The 14,126-nt window shown below is 34.6% G+C and overlaps 1 protein-coding gene across 1 annotated transcript in view; it reads right to left on the bottom strand.

The window, feature by feature from the left end:
• LOC138712108 (centrosomal protein of 162 kDa) overlaps positions 1 to 14,126 on the bottom strand; it is a 130,937-nt gene that overhangs the window by 64,957 nt on the left and 51,854 nt on the right. The window lies entirely within an intron of this gene.

Raw genomic sequence — 14,126 nt, 5'->3', positions numbered from 1 at the left:
ACGCCTCCCAGTGCCATTTGTGACAGCACGATACCCAGTGACATGTCAGGAATGGAACCCGATATCCAAGTGAGTTACAATCATTTTACAGTGAGATGGAATCCAAAACACAACTCTTACCGGTACAAAAAGCCTACGGACCGAGACCAGGCAGACATCAAACAGAAGTGAACGCTTGAAATTTTGAAGGGGATAGCTACTGTTGAAGGGTAATTTCTAATTATATTCGTGACCCATTTCTTTCAGGCCTCATGTCGACATAATTAATTTTAGGAAAACCACGGAAACCCAAAAAACAGGATGGTCTGTCTCAATTCAGGAGATCAACCAAATAGTTTGTACGTTGATTCTAGTAATTTTATTCACGCCCATCGGTCACGAGAAAGGAGGCAAGTCTGATGAAAGACATTGCCAGCGGACGTACCTGCTACCTTCGGACTAAATTTTATGATTCAGTAGCTGCTATCATAGAGGATACCAACTACTATTTCATAACATCGTGATGCGACCTGCTACACATAAACTTTTGTGTGTAATAAATCTCGGTCAGTGTTTTGACGTATAACTACGTTCTCTCTCCCCACTAGGTGTGGGGCGGATATTCAGAAATTGACCCTTACATAAAAATGCAACCCTCCTTACCTTGTGATACCCTTGTTCTCCTTGTCTTCCCCTTGTTATTTTTTTCTTCTCCTCGTTTTCCTATTGTTCTCCTTGTGTTTCTTTTGTTCTCTTGTCTTTCTTTTGTTCTCCTAGTCTTCCCTTTTTCTCCTTTCCCTCGTTATTTTTGTCTTTTCCTCGTTTTCCCCTTGTTCTCCTTGTCTTCCCCTTTTATCCTTCTCTTTCTCTTGTTCTCCTTGTCTTCCCCTTATTCTCCTTATCTTCCCCTTGTTTTCGTTCCCTTATTTTCCTTGTCTTCTTGTTTTCCCCTTGTTCTCCTTGTATACTCCTAGTTCTCCTTTTCTTTATCTTGTTCTCATTGTCTTCCCCTTGTTCTCTTTGTGGCTGGCTGCCTTCTCTGACTTCATGCGCGACATCTTTGGTTTGAAGCTCGTTTCGACAATGGCGCTTATGAAACTCAGCGGCACGTGCATCTACTCTACATGGTCCTCGTAAGAAATCTGGCCTGTTTGGGATGCAGCCACCACATATATTCTCATGTTATCGCCTTATTCTTGCCGCATATAATAACTATGATTCAATTGAATCTGTAAAGAGCTGTTATTTGTTGCAACCCAATAAACTATTGCATACACAACCTCAGGATAGTAAAGTTATATACCTGTCGATTTTGATAGAGAGGCCAGGCCTATAGCTTCACCGATAGCGATGAACTGCACACCACCACGTGCCTGCTTGGTGATATTATCTTAGAGAGTTTCAGAGCTATAGTGAATCCCTATAAATTCTCACACATAAATGTTCGAAGAGTTCCAAAACGTACCTAGCTTTGTAAAATGCAAGCACTTTTCCACTTATACCGAACTATTAAAATGATTAATTTGTTAAAAGCAAGAAATATTTGAATGTGTATTGAGTTAATGAAATTATAATCAAAAGACATAATAACTCGCTCAATTATTACAAAAATTTCCTGCGCATAATGTGTTTCAAAATATTTAATACTGAACGCTTAATGCAATTTTGCTGATGAAATCCACAGAGAAACTCTACAAGCTGTAAATTATACGGACACGATAAAAACCACTTCACTTTCCGCCAATGAATACATTTGTTTTGAAAACGTTTCTAAGCTGGGCATATGTAGAATTTCGAAGGCATTCTTATAAGTTATAGCGTATTTAAATTTCAACAAAATGAAAGTATGTCTACAATATATTAAAACTCTAACTTTTGGACAGTTGAAAAGATTTCCTGAATCAGTCCGCTTTGATAAATTTAAGTATTTTTTCTTCTACTACTTTAATACTAACAATACTGGAGTGTCCAAGGCCCCTACATACCGAGTGTGTACAAAGTTACCGCCCATTTTTAATGCAAGAAGTGTTATTTGTTTCAACACCATTGCCACCTGAGACGAACCATAACAACTTCACAAGGCTTATGCCCTGGATCCGATCGTCCGTTTTGAAAATTACATTGATCAAGATATCGAAGTTAATATAGAAAAAAGATATACTCGTATATGTGAGCCACGTTGGACCTAGCTGAGTGATTTCTATACAATATACAGTAAAATCCCTCGTAACCGTCATCCAAATAATCGGCAATACCAAAACAGCGGCACTTCTGGCTGAGCCAAAAGAAAAAAATGTTTAAATCTGCCACATTGCCAGTCTGGGCCATCAGTTTCGTCACAGCACGAACTTTCGTTTTCAGTGAATATTCGAACCTACTCGTAAAATTAGTATATTATTTGTATTATGTGATGTATTTTAATAAAAAAAATCCCCATAGTTTTTATGTTTATTTAGTTATGTTCGGGCCGTCAGTATTGCCACATTAGGTAGGAAGTTCGCACGAACTTCAGTTTTCAGTGAATATTTGAACCTAAAATTAACGTCTTTTTTGTGTTGCGTGATGTGTAATAAAGAAAAATCCACATTTTTTTAATGTTTATTCAGTTATGAGCAAGTGATAGAGAAATAAGCTTCACATGGCTGCCGTTTCAACATTTGGCACCATGAAATACGAATTTTTTATATATACAGGTATTTATTCAATTATCCGGCAAAATCTCGTATCCGGAACTAGCCTGGTCCCTTTGGTGCCGGTTAAGAGGGATTCCACTGTACTATATATTAAGAACTGGCTTGGACTTCTCTGGGATTATTGTCCAATTAATAAAATATTCCCTTTACACAGAGTGTTTCAAAATTTAACCGAAGAAATTTATCTGGTTACAGAGGGGCTGTAGACAAGCAATTTAAGATAGGGAACCCAGAGTCTCCGACAAAATGATGTAAAGGATAACGCATCAGACCTGAGGCCAAAAGGTTGTACATTCGAGTCTCACCGTGCAAGTTTTTTTTTTTTTTATTAATTCCAATACCTCAATCAGTGGGGTACTGGCCCAAAAAAATATTTCATGCCATTACGTGCAAGTTTGAACCCGCGTATCCTAGTTTCGTGTCTCAAAATACTTACCTACGACCCTCCACAACCACTTAAATTTCGTTTAACATCTGAAACATTAGGTATATTGTACCGCCATTTGTATTTTCAACAATATATATATATATATATATATATATATATATATATATATATATATCTGTACCACAAAATAAACCGGGCGAGAAAAAAATCAACTTAAAATTTTAGTGTAAAAATGTACTAATATCCTGTACCCTAGTGGTCATCTGGTACTACAGAGATGAATAAAATATATTCCTCTCGTATAGGTTTCATTAAAATGTCATATTTGTCGTTAGCGTTCTTCCTTTATTATTTTGAGAAGTTTGGAAAAATCAGTTCTTACGATTAGCGTGAGTAGCAAACATAAGAGGAAAACACATCCAGTCTTACTCCTAAATACACCTGTTCTTTACAGAAAATCGAAACTGGAATCTGTAGATGCAAGCCTAGCTATTGCATGTTATGACAATAGTCGGAAACAAACCGATATGATTCAGTGAACTAAAAAATTATGTAAATACGTAGAGCCCCCGTAAGGATAATCCAAAATGGAGTAAGAGGATTAATAAGGGAAATGTAATATTATGTTCAATGCCATAATGCTACGATTAAACAATTACATCGAATTAAATGAGTTTAACTTCCGGTTCATCTTAGATAAATACAAGGTAATCACATAAAATTAGCATTAAAAGTCATAATAAGATAATTTATTTAATAGTGATATTAAATTATTGATACAAAAAAAATCAACTTTTATAAGGAAATAATTTTCATTTACAAAAAGGTATTTTTTATTTCCGACTCATATTAAACCAAAATAACAAAATATTCGGTCGGTTACATCAACTACGATCAAAACAAGTTAACGAATGTCAAGTGTTTAACGACTGTCAAGAAACTTACTTTCATTTCATCAATGTTCATAATCTCTGAGGTTCGTCAAATCCATGGTAAAATCTGAAGATTGAATTTTGGTCTGCCAAGTTTGGTATAGTGTTTTCTGACCGAGATTTGAATCCGGGCGCGCTAGCACTGAGCCACAGTCGCAGATTAAATGGTGGATATTTCCTGGGTAATGACAAACTGCTTACGAAACTGTTCGTCAAAATAAGTCACGTTAAAATTCTGGACAAAATCCAACAAAAACTACAAAATCTTACTATAAATGAGTCACTTACTAGTTCACAGCACAGCTATTACCTCTAAGCAACAGATTCATTTTGCATTACTTTTTTTGACACCACTTCTTGGTATGCAAGTTCTTTTGTATTGACACTTTTCCATTAGACTTGTTATTTAAATCATGTCATTTATGAATACCTTCTCTTTGGGTATGAAATGTTTTTTAGTTGGTTACTTAACGAAGGCGTATCAACTACTAGGCTACTTAGCGTTGATGGGATTGGTGATAGCGAGATGGTATTTTGACAAGATGAGGCCGAGGATTCATCACAGATTACCTGACATTTGCCTTACAGTTGGAGAAAGCTTCGGAAAAACCCAACCAAGTAATCAGCCCAAGCGGGAATCGAACTCACGCCCGAATTAGCAGGCAAGCGCCTAAGCCGACTGAGCTACGCCGGTGGCCACGGTATGAAATGTTATCGCTTCTTCTTTATGTACGTGTTATTTGTCGGTATTTTCTACTATATTCATTTATCTACTTATGTTGCAAAAGAAGAACTTAAGTTGACACTTTTACATCGCAAAACTTTGACTTTATTGTCCTATAGCAATATTCCATAGCAAATTGTTATGAAGTATTTTATACCGCACTTTTATAACACACTTTTCTATATTTTCTTGCAAACGGCTCTGTATATAATCAAGTAGGCGTTGACAGACTCAAATGAACTACAAACTATTATAAATTTATTTTCTAAATTTTTTAAATAATTTTCGTTAAACAGACGAAACGTATGTAAAAAAATATTGTAGTCAACACGTTACAAAACTAGCTTTAGTAACTCGCGGGTATTAGAACACGACCGTACAAAACTAGTTTTAGTAACTCGCGGGTATTAGAACACGACCGTACAAAATTAGTTTTAGTAACTCGCTCGTATTAGAACACGACCGTAAAAAACTAGCTTTATTTAACTCGCGGGTATTAGAACACGACCGTACAAAACTAGCTTTAGTAACTAGCGGGTATTAGAACACGACCGTACAAAACTAGCTTTAGTAACTCGCGGGTATTAGAACACTCTCTCCGGTCGTGTTCTAACTTGACCTAGTCGTTACTGAAGCTCCACTTTTGTAACTAGTTGTGTAAAATATGTTATATAATGAAATATCATTACAAATAATTTATCAGCATATCAATAACAACCTCATATAATTACTTACAAAAACACTCCCAAAAATAATATACACTTATGAAAAAAAAAATAAATAAATAAAAAATTATTGGATTAACAATATTTTCACCGTTACAATTACACTAAATATAAACATTTACATAGAGATAAAAAAATTTTACAGGAGAAAAAGTTCGTCCAAAGGGTTGGACTCTGGAAGAGTACCCAAAACGCTCATTGCATTTCCGCGTTGAATAGCAATACTTAAGCGTTGACGCAAATAAGTAGTGCAACGGCGATCACCAGTAATGGAGATCAAAATTTGGCCGATTTGAGATACCAAAACTTTAGCGTCATGACTCCAAGGACCGAAGGTCTCCACAGCAAAGGGGACAAAGGTATAATTGTCTAAAAGATGAGCATATTTATTGACTTTCTTTTTCACGGCTAATTCAGCAGCAGATGCTGCGTGTCTGGAGGTATTCGGCAAGTGAGATGGAGCTAGAGTGTCAACGCAAGTGGAGTCCCAAATTAAAGATTTTCCTCTAGACCATGGAATTAAGGTAAGACCATCGGGTCGTTTACCATCTGCGCGACTAATACCTGGTGGTTCCAAAAGAGACGGGATGCCACAAGAAGTCAGAGATCTTTTAATGATATCATTGAGTGATGTATGTCTGGGAATGCGACCCTTGCTCCTCGCACAGCTAAGTGCATGATAACCGTAAATATCAGCAATTCCCCCGCAAATACATTGGTGTAAATAACTATTTCACCATTTGTAAAAAGTCAATTCTCATTATAAACATGTTTTATATGCAAACAATACTTATGCTATTATGGTCTGATGGAACCTGTAAGTAGTTTAGAAAAATTGGAAATGTAAAGTTTCAGGACAAGATGGAATACCCAAAAGCCTAATTCTGATCAGTCACTTTGAAAGCCTAAAACCTCATAGTGTTCTTATTGTCATTTTTGTATGTATTGAATGTGCTTTGTCTACAGTCTACACGAATAGGCAGCCCCTAACTGGGGAAGCTTGTGGAGTACATATTATACAATAACTTCCAATGTTTAGACCTAATGGCTTGTTCCGTTTCCAAGATTCAATCATTTTCTCTCCAGCGTTTCCTTTTCCTCTGATCGTCCAGGCGTTCGGAAATTCGGTACTGCCATACTCTTAACGGGATTCTTTTACTACTCACTCTTTACTATTGTTACAGTTATGCACTCCATTTGTAATTTGTGTCGTCTTCATTTTGAATGTGATTTAGTATTGTATACCTCGTCAATGTTCTGAACAGTCGCATCTTAGCAGCTTTCAATCTTTTCTGTTGCGCTTTAATGAGAATCTATTTTTCAGCACCGTATAATACAGAAACTGCCATTGTTATATAAAATTTTAAAACTGTTTCGGTTTTGACTTTCTTTAACAATGTGCATTTTATAGCACCAATTAATTTTTGGTATTTGATGTGAGATAAATGATAGCCTAAATAATCAAAACCACTAACTTTCTCTAAAATTGTATTACCAACTACAATTTTTGCTCGAACTTAACTTTTCCACTTAAAAGTTAAAGCTTTTGTTTTCGTTAAAGATATTATAAAATTATAATATTTTCTAATACTATTTAATAAAAAAATAGCTCTCTGCAGATCATCTTCTGTATTGGCAATTACTACCAAATCATCTGCGAATACTAGTGTGTTCAAGGGGGTTTTATTCACTACAAAATACATTTTTAAGGTTATCTACCATTTCCTAATGGCATCGTCTATATATATATATATATACATATACATACATACTAGTGGCTTGTACAGCAAATGCTGCAAACTAAGTCCATTAGACGTTCAAATAAAAATTTTTCAGATTTATTTTCAATGAAGAATACCAGACATTTTTAAAGTTATTTGCTTCCGTAATAATAAAACATACTCCCTCTGAATGGTGTTTTTTACGCCGAATACTTTTTCATGAACTTATCCACCTTCAGGTTTTGAGTTTCAAGGCGAAAACGCAAGTAACAATGTCAGGACGATCAGTGGGTTTTTCATGTGGGAGTAAAGCAATAGCTATTTCAGGTCATTGTGGATTATAGGGGAAAGTTAAAAAAATGTCAGGTTTGCTATGCTTTCGAACAATAGACATAGTACCTTGGTATAGCTGCTGCATGTCGAGCTTGAAATGTAGAGGGTGAAATCATTTTATCCTGCTAAGAGATCTTGCTGAAATGATCGGGAGCCTACTAACTTTTCTAGGCCTCTTATTTTATCAGTAAGTAATACCTTTTGGTCTTTCCTTAGGAACTGTAATTTTTGCGCTCTCTTGAGTCATTACTGAAGAGAATGACGCATATAAATATCTACACCACACCGCCATTAAATATATGAAAAAGACCCAACTCCACTTGATTAATAACTATAAAAATATTTCATTTTAATAACAATATTATCTTACGTAAGTTTTTAGTTATATATATATATATACATATATATATATACTACATAGCCGCCACTCAGTAAATTATAGAAATGAAGATCTAATTTCAGATATTCTCTACATCTACTTAAATAACCCCAAAACGTTTCACTTCCATATCACCAATATAGCATTAATATGTAATTAATGAAAAATAGTCATATCACGGCATTAAATATAATAATATTTAATTTCTAATGGTAATAAAGTCATCAAACCACCTCAAGTTTCGTAGATTTTAATATCCAATACACAGCTGTAGGCCTACTCAGAAAATTACACACCGCAGAATCAGACATGTAAATTTTATTATTTTTGGTAAGCCTTGAAGTTTTTAATAACCAACTGAATTTGAGCTCTAAATATATCAGCAATTCTGCAGGTCATGGTCTTCGTGTAATAGTCTATTGTTATTGTAATGTGTGTTTTTGTTTTATTCTGAAATGCAATTAGTTCTCAAAACTGACGAAAAATGGATTTTGGAAAATTATATGGGAAATCTAACGCTTCACTGAAAGTTACTATTTTTCTGAAAATCCTTGGATCCCAAGCTTCAAAATGACGGGTCAGTCATTAAAATCCGTTCAGCCGTTTTCCCGTAATTTCCATTACTAGTTCAAATTATATATATATATATATATATATATATATATATATATATATATATATTGTTATACTGTTCGAAGAGACAAACAAAGTTTTGTAATAGAGTACTTAAGTTTGAAGTGTTCACGAAATTAGAAGTCAGTATGACACCCACCAAAATCAAACGAATAGAAAAAATTTCCATGAATTGTTTTAATTAAACAAATGTGTTATTTTTAATCCTATTTTTTTAGTACATTTCGACTTAAGCAGTGTGCAAACCATATTAAATATCTATTTACTGTGATCGAATAAGAATTATTTGTCTTGTTATATTCTATTGGTGAAAAACTGTAAGTTCTGGTACTTTCTTAATTTCGTTTGCTAGAAAGATTCCATTAATTTTCCTTAAGTAATAGGTACTCTATATTTTTCGAAATAAAATATAAATTCCTACGAATACACGTACAGACAGGTTTATTTCTACTACTACGATGCTGTAAATAAATCAGAGGGGAAACAATTTGTTTATTTATTGAGATTCTATAAATAATGAAGTTATTCCTGAGCGCTGTCACGCATGACCCACCGACACAATTAATTGTTCAATCCTTGCTCAGCACACCCATCCCTCCATCGTTAATGTCATGTTTTATTTAATGACGCTCGCAACTGCAGAGATTATATCAGCGTCGGCGGATGTGCCGGAATTTTGTCCCGCAGGAGTTCTTTTACATGCCAGTAAATCTACTGACATGAGCCTGTCGCATTTAAGCACACTTAAATGCCATCGACCTGGCCCGGCATCGAACCCGCAATCTTGTGCATAGAATGTCAGCGCTGTACCAACTCGCCAACAAGGTCGACCCCTCCATCGTCCTCGGTACGAAATACGTATGTAAAATCATTGTATGTAATGTTTCTTTGACAGCCCGGGACAAGTACTTAAAATCTGATACATTTTCTTCATACTTTGAACCCTATTAGATTAATTCTTTTTTCGTCAGTTAACTATGCATATTTAAGGTCCTATCTAGCTTCGATCCAGAACAAATCTTTGCTAAAAAAAAAAAAAAAAAAAAAAAAAACAAGGAAGTTAGCCCAAATCGTGATAGCTGCAATAAAGAACCTACAGCAGCCCGGCGGTTCTACCCTTCGCAAAATAGCAGAGTAGGCCCTACATCTCGGCATGCTTCCTTACAGTTGGGAGCACGCTGATGCGGCAGTTAGTGACATCACTGAAACGTCGCGTCATGACGTTTTACTGAGGATAATGTACGGCCCCCGGTACCAGCTCCTCGAGTATCTATCCTAAGATAGATCCTCGAGAAGTTGGTACCGGCCGTTCATCATCAATATCAGGTATTTAAGTACTTGTCCCGGACTGTCAAGGAAACACTACATACAATGATTTTAAAGTCTTGAACAGTGTGCATTCCTCAATCAACGGATGTATAAAGAATTATTAGTGGTTTGTGCAGCAAATGCTGCAAACTAGGTTCATTAAAAGTTCAAATTAAAATGTTTCAAATTTATTTCCAATGAAGAATACCAGACATTTTGGAAGTTATTTGAAATGAGTTAATGAAACACACCCCTCTGAACGGTTGTCTTTATGCTAAATACTTTTTATTGAACCTATATATCTTCAGTTTTTGAGTTTCAATGCGAAAACGCAAGTAACAATGCCAGGACGATCAGTCGGTTTTTCATGTGGGCGTGAAGCAGTAGCTATTTCAGGTCATTGCGGACTGTACAGTAGGTGAGAGTTAAGAAAATATCAGGTTTGCCATGCTTCCCAACAATAGACATAGCGTCTTGATATAGCTGCTGCATGTTTCTTGAAATGTAGAGGGTAGAATCATTTTATCCTGCTAAGAGATTTTGCTAAAGTGATCGGGACACTGTAACATTTTGTAGGCCTCTTATTTTATTAGTAAGTAATACCTTTTGATCTTTCCTTAGGCATTATAATATTTGCGCTTCCTCCAGACAATACTGAAGAGAATCACACACATAAATATCTATATCACTTACTTACAAAAATGGCTTTCAAGGAACCCAAAGGTTCATTGCCGCCCTCACTTAAGCCCACTATTGGTCCCTATCCTGAGAAAAATTAATCCAGTCTTTACCATCATATCCCACCTCTCTCAAATACATTTTAATATTATCCTCCCATCTACGTCTGCCTCCCTTAAGGTCTTTTCCCTTCAGGTCTTCCAACTAACACTCTATAACCATTTCTAGATTAACCCATACGTGCTACATGCGCTGCCATCTCAAACGTCTGGATGTTTAATGTTCCTAATTACGTTAGGTGAAGAATGCAATGCGTGTAGTTCTGCGTTGTGTAACTTTCTCCATTTTCCTTCATCCCTCTTAGCCCCAAATATTTTCCTAAGCATCTTATTTTCGAACATCCTTAATCTCTCTTCCTCTCTCAAAGTAGAGTCCAAGTTTCACAACCATAAAGAACAACCAGTAGCATAATTGTTTTATAAATTCTAACTTTCAGCTTTAAATATCTACACCACAAAGCCATTAAATATATGGAAAAGACCCATAGCACTTCATTAATAACTATAAAAATATTTCATTTTTAATAACTATATTGTTATCTTATGTAAGTTTTGTATAGACTACTATATAGCCGTCACTCAGTAAATATTATAGGAATGAAGATCTAACTTCAGATATTCTCTATGTCTACTTATATAACCCCAAAAGGTTTCACTTTCATATCATCAATAAAGCATTCATCTGTATAATTAGTGACAATACTCACATCATGGCATTCAGTATAATAATATTTCATTTTTAATGGTAATAATGTCATCAAACATTCTTAAGTTTTGTAGTTTTTAATATCCAATACACAGACAGTTGTACTCAGAAAATTACACATCAGAGAATCTGACCTGTAAATTCTTTTTAGTAAGTCTTGAAGTTTTTAATAACCAATATTACAGAAACGTTCTGACCAACATATTGGCATTACGATGTCAGAGAATCTGAGCCATCTGAACTCTAAATATGTCAGCAATTCTACAGGTCATGGCCTTCGTGTGATATTGTTTATTGTAGTGTGTTTGTGTTTTGTTTTATTCTAAAAAGCCATTATTTCTCAAAACTGACGACAGATGGATTTTGGAAAATAGGAAAATGATGTAGGAAAACTGACATTTCACTGAAAGCTACTATTTTTCTGAAAAACTTTGGGTTCCAAGCTTCAAAATGAGGGATCATTTATTAAAATTCGTTCAGCCGTTTTCCCGTAATTTCCATTACCAGTTCAAATTATATATATATATATATATATATATATATATATATATATATATATATATATATATATATATATAGTCAATAAAACAGGTGATAATGGGCACCCCTATCTTATTCCTTTATTGATTTCTTTGCATTTTTTCAGAAGTCTGTTGGAGCCCATTTTAATATTTGTATTTACATAAGCTTACATACTTTGCACCATTCTTACTATATGATCAGGTATTTCTTTATGTGTAAGAACAATCCACAATTCTAATCTGTCAACTTGATCAAATGCTTTCTTATAATCAATGAAAGCCATAAAAGTCTGTATACTTAACATGTTTTTCAATTATCTGTGCTAAAGTGAAAATACTGTATTAACAATGTAAGATCTATTTTTCCGAACCCAATTTGTTCTTGCGATAATAATGACTCTGCAACTTTATTAATTCTTTGTGCAATAATTTTTGCAAATATCTTATAGCCTGAGTTGAGGAGGCTAATTCTCCTATAGTTATTGCAATATTTTATCGCTCTTCTTAAAGACTGGTACAATTAATGCATCTCTTCATTCTTCTGGAACGTGTCAAATTTCCAGCAGATATTAGGCTTACTAAAGTCTGATAAAATGTAACTGGGGCACATATTATCATTATATTATTATTATTATTATTATTATTATTATTATTATTATACCTCTATAAGTCATGTAGGCTCTTCGCTGTTGAGCAAACTAATTTATATTGTGCATCGGACTCTGTCTTCACAGATGGTTTGCCATGCGTTGTATTATAGTGTCGATAAATCCCGGTATATGTTGTCCACGTATTTGAGCCGTGGTCGCCTCAAAGGTCACTTTCCACTAAGGAGTTCTGTGACTTACTTAAGTTTGCGATTCGAAGGAGCTCTCATAACGACCGATCCATTTTGACTTCTTGCTCTTAATTTTTGCGATAATATCTGCTTCTCTGTATAATATGTAAATTCTCTACTGATGATTTACTAGATCCTGTATTGGACCAAATATTTTTCTCAAAATTTTCCGTCTTAAAATACTCAATATTGATTTATTACTTTTTTAATGAACATGTCTCACATCCGTACTTTAAGGTTGGCATTATATGCTTTATAAATATGTAATTTAGATTTACGAGAAACTAATTTTATTTTGAAAATGTTTGCAAGAGAGTAATGAAAACTACTGGCTTTTTGGATTCTACCGTTAATTTTAACTTGTCGGCCTGGGTAGCGTAGCTGGAGCGCTGGCCTTTTATGCTCAAGGTTGCGGGTTCGATCCTGGCCCAGGTCGATGGCATTTAAGTGTGTTTAAATGCGAAGGCTCATATCAGTAGATTCAATGGCATGTAAACGAACTCCCACGGGACAAAATTCCGGCACACCGGCGACGCTGATATAATCTCTGCAGTTGCGAGCGTCGTTAAATAAAGCATAATTTAATAATTTAATGTTTAATTTCAACTTCTACCATATCATTATTTAAAAACAGCAGTAATCAAGATAGTTACATTTATTAACCTTTTCAAACTGTGATTTTCTAATTTGGATACTGTTACTAACACGAGTTGACTTTTTAGGAGGATCAAATCAGTGCTGTATGTTGAAGAATCTTTAGCGAAGTATTAACATTAGTGGACGCTTAGAGGGCCAATGAAGGCTAAAGGAGCAATAAATACGTTTTTGTAATCCGTATTAGTATGCCTGACCAATAAGGACATTCCGTGTCGTAAATTTTACTTACGTAATATACATGGCCTTAAATGTATTATACATTAAGCAAGGGATCGCCAAACTGACGGGTAATTAAATTAAAAATTGACATCAGCTAATTTTACATCGATGACCTCAGGAGTCCTGAGATACAATAAAATATGTAGGAAAAACATGGCAACCAATATAATTAAATAACGGATTTTATATTAATCTTGAATTTACTACCTTTATCATTTTATTTCATTGTTTTACTAATAAAAATATATATGGTGTAGAATCTTTAATGAAACCCTGATTATACCTAATATAATGCCACATAACCAACTGAGAGCAACCGGCAAATCCTTTAAATATGACTACGCTAATTCTGAAGCTCCTCTCATACTACCAAATAATAAACCAATGATACATTATATCGTTGTGAAAGATATGGGAGACAGGGCTCGTAAATTGCTTTCTTTATCCATGTTGATTAAAGTGTACTTATTTCAATGAAACAAATAAATTACAGGATTCTTCATATGAAAAGGTTAAAAATAAAGAAAAATGTTCAGTCATTCGGCGTTTTGTACAATTTTGACAGAAGGGATTCAAATACTCCTTTGTTGTTTCGGAGTAAGAATATAGCACAACATTCATATCTGAGTTTAT

The sequence above is a fragment of the Periplaneta americana genome, chromosome 13 (assembly GCF_040183065.1).
Source record: "Periplaneta americana isolate PAMFEO1 chromosome 13, P.americana_PAMFEO1_priV1, whole genome shotgun sequence".
NCBI lineage: Eukaryota > Metazoa > Arthropoda > Insecta > Blattodea > Blattidae > Periplaneta > Periplaneta americana.
The sequence above is the reverse complement of the archived record's forward strand: the minus strand, read 5'-3'. Positions and strand labels throughout refer to the sequence as shown.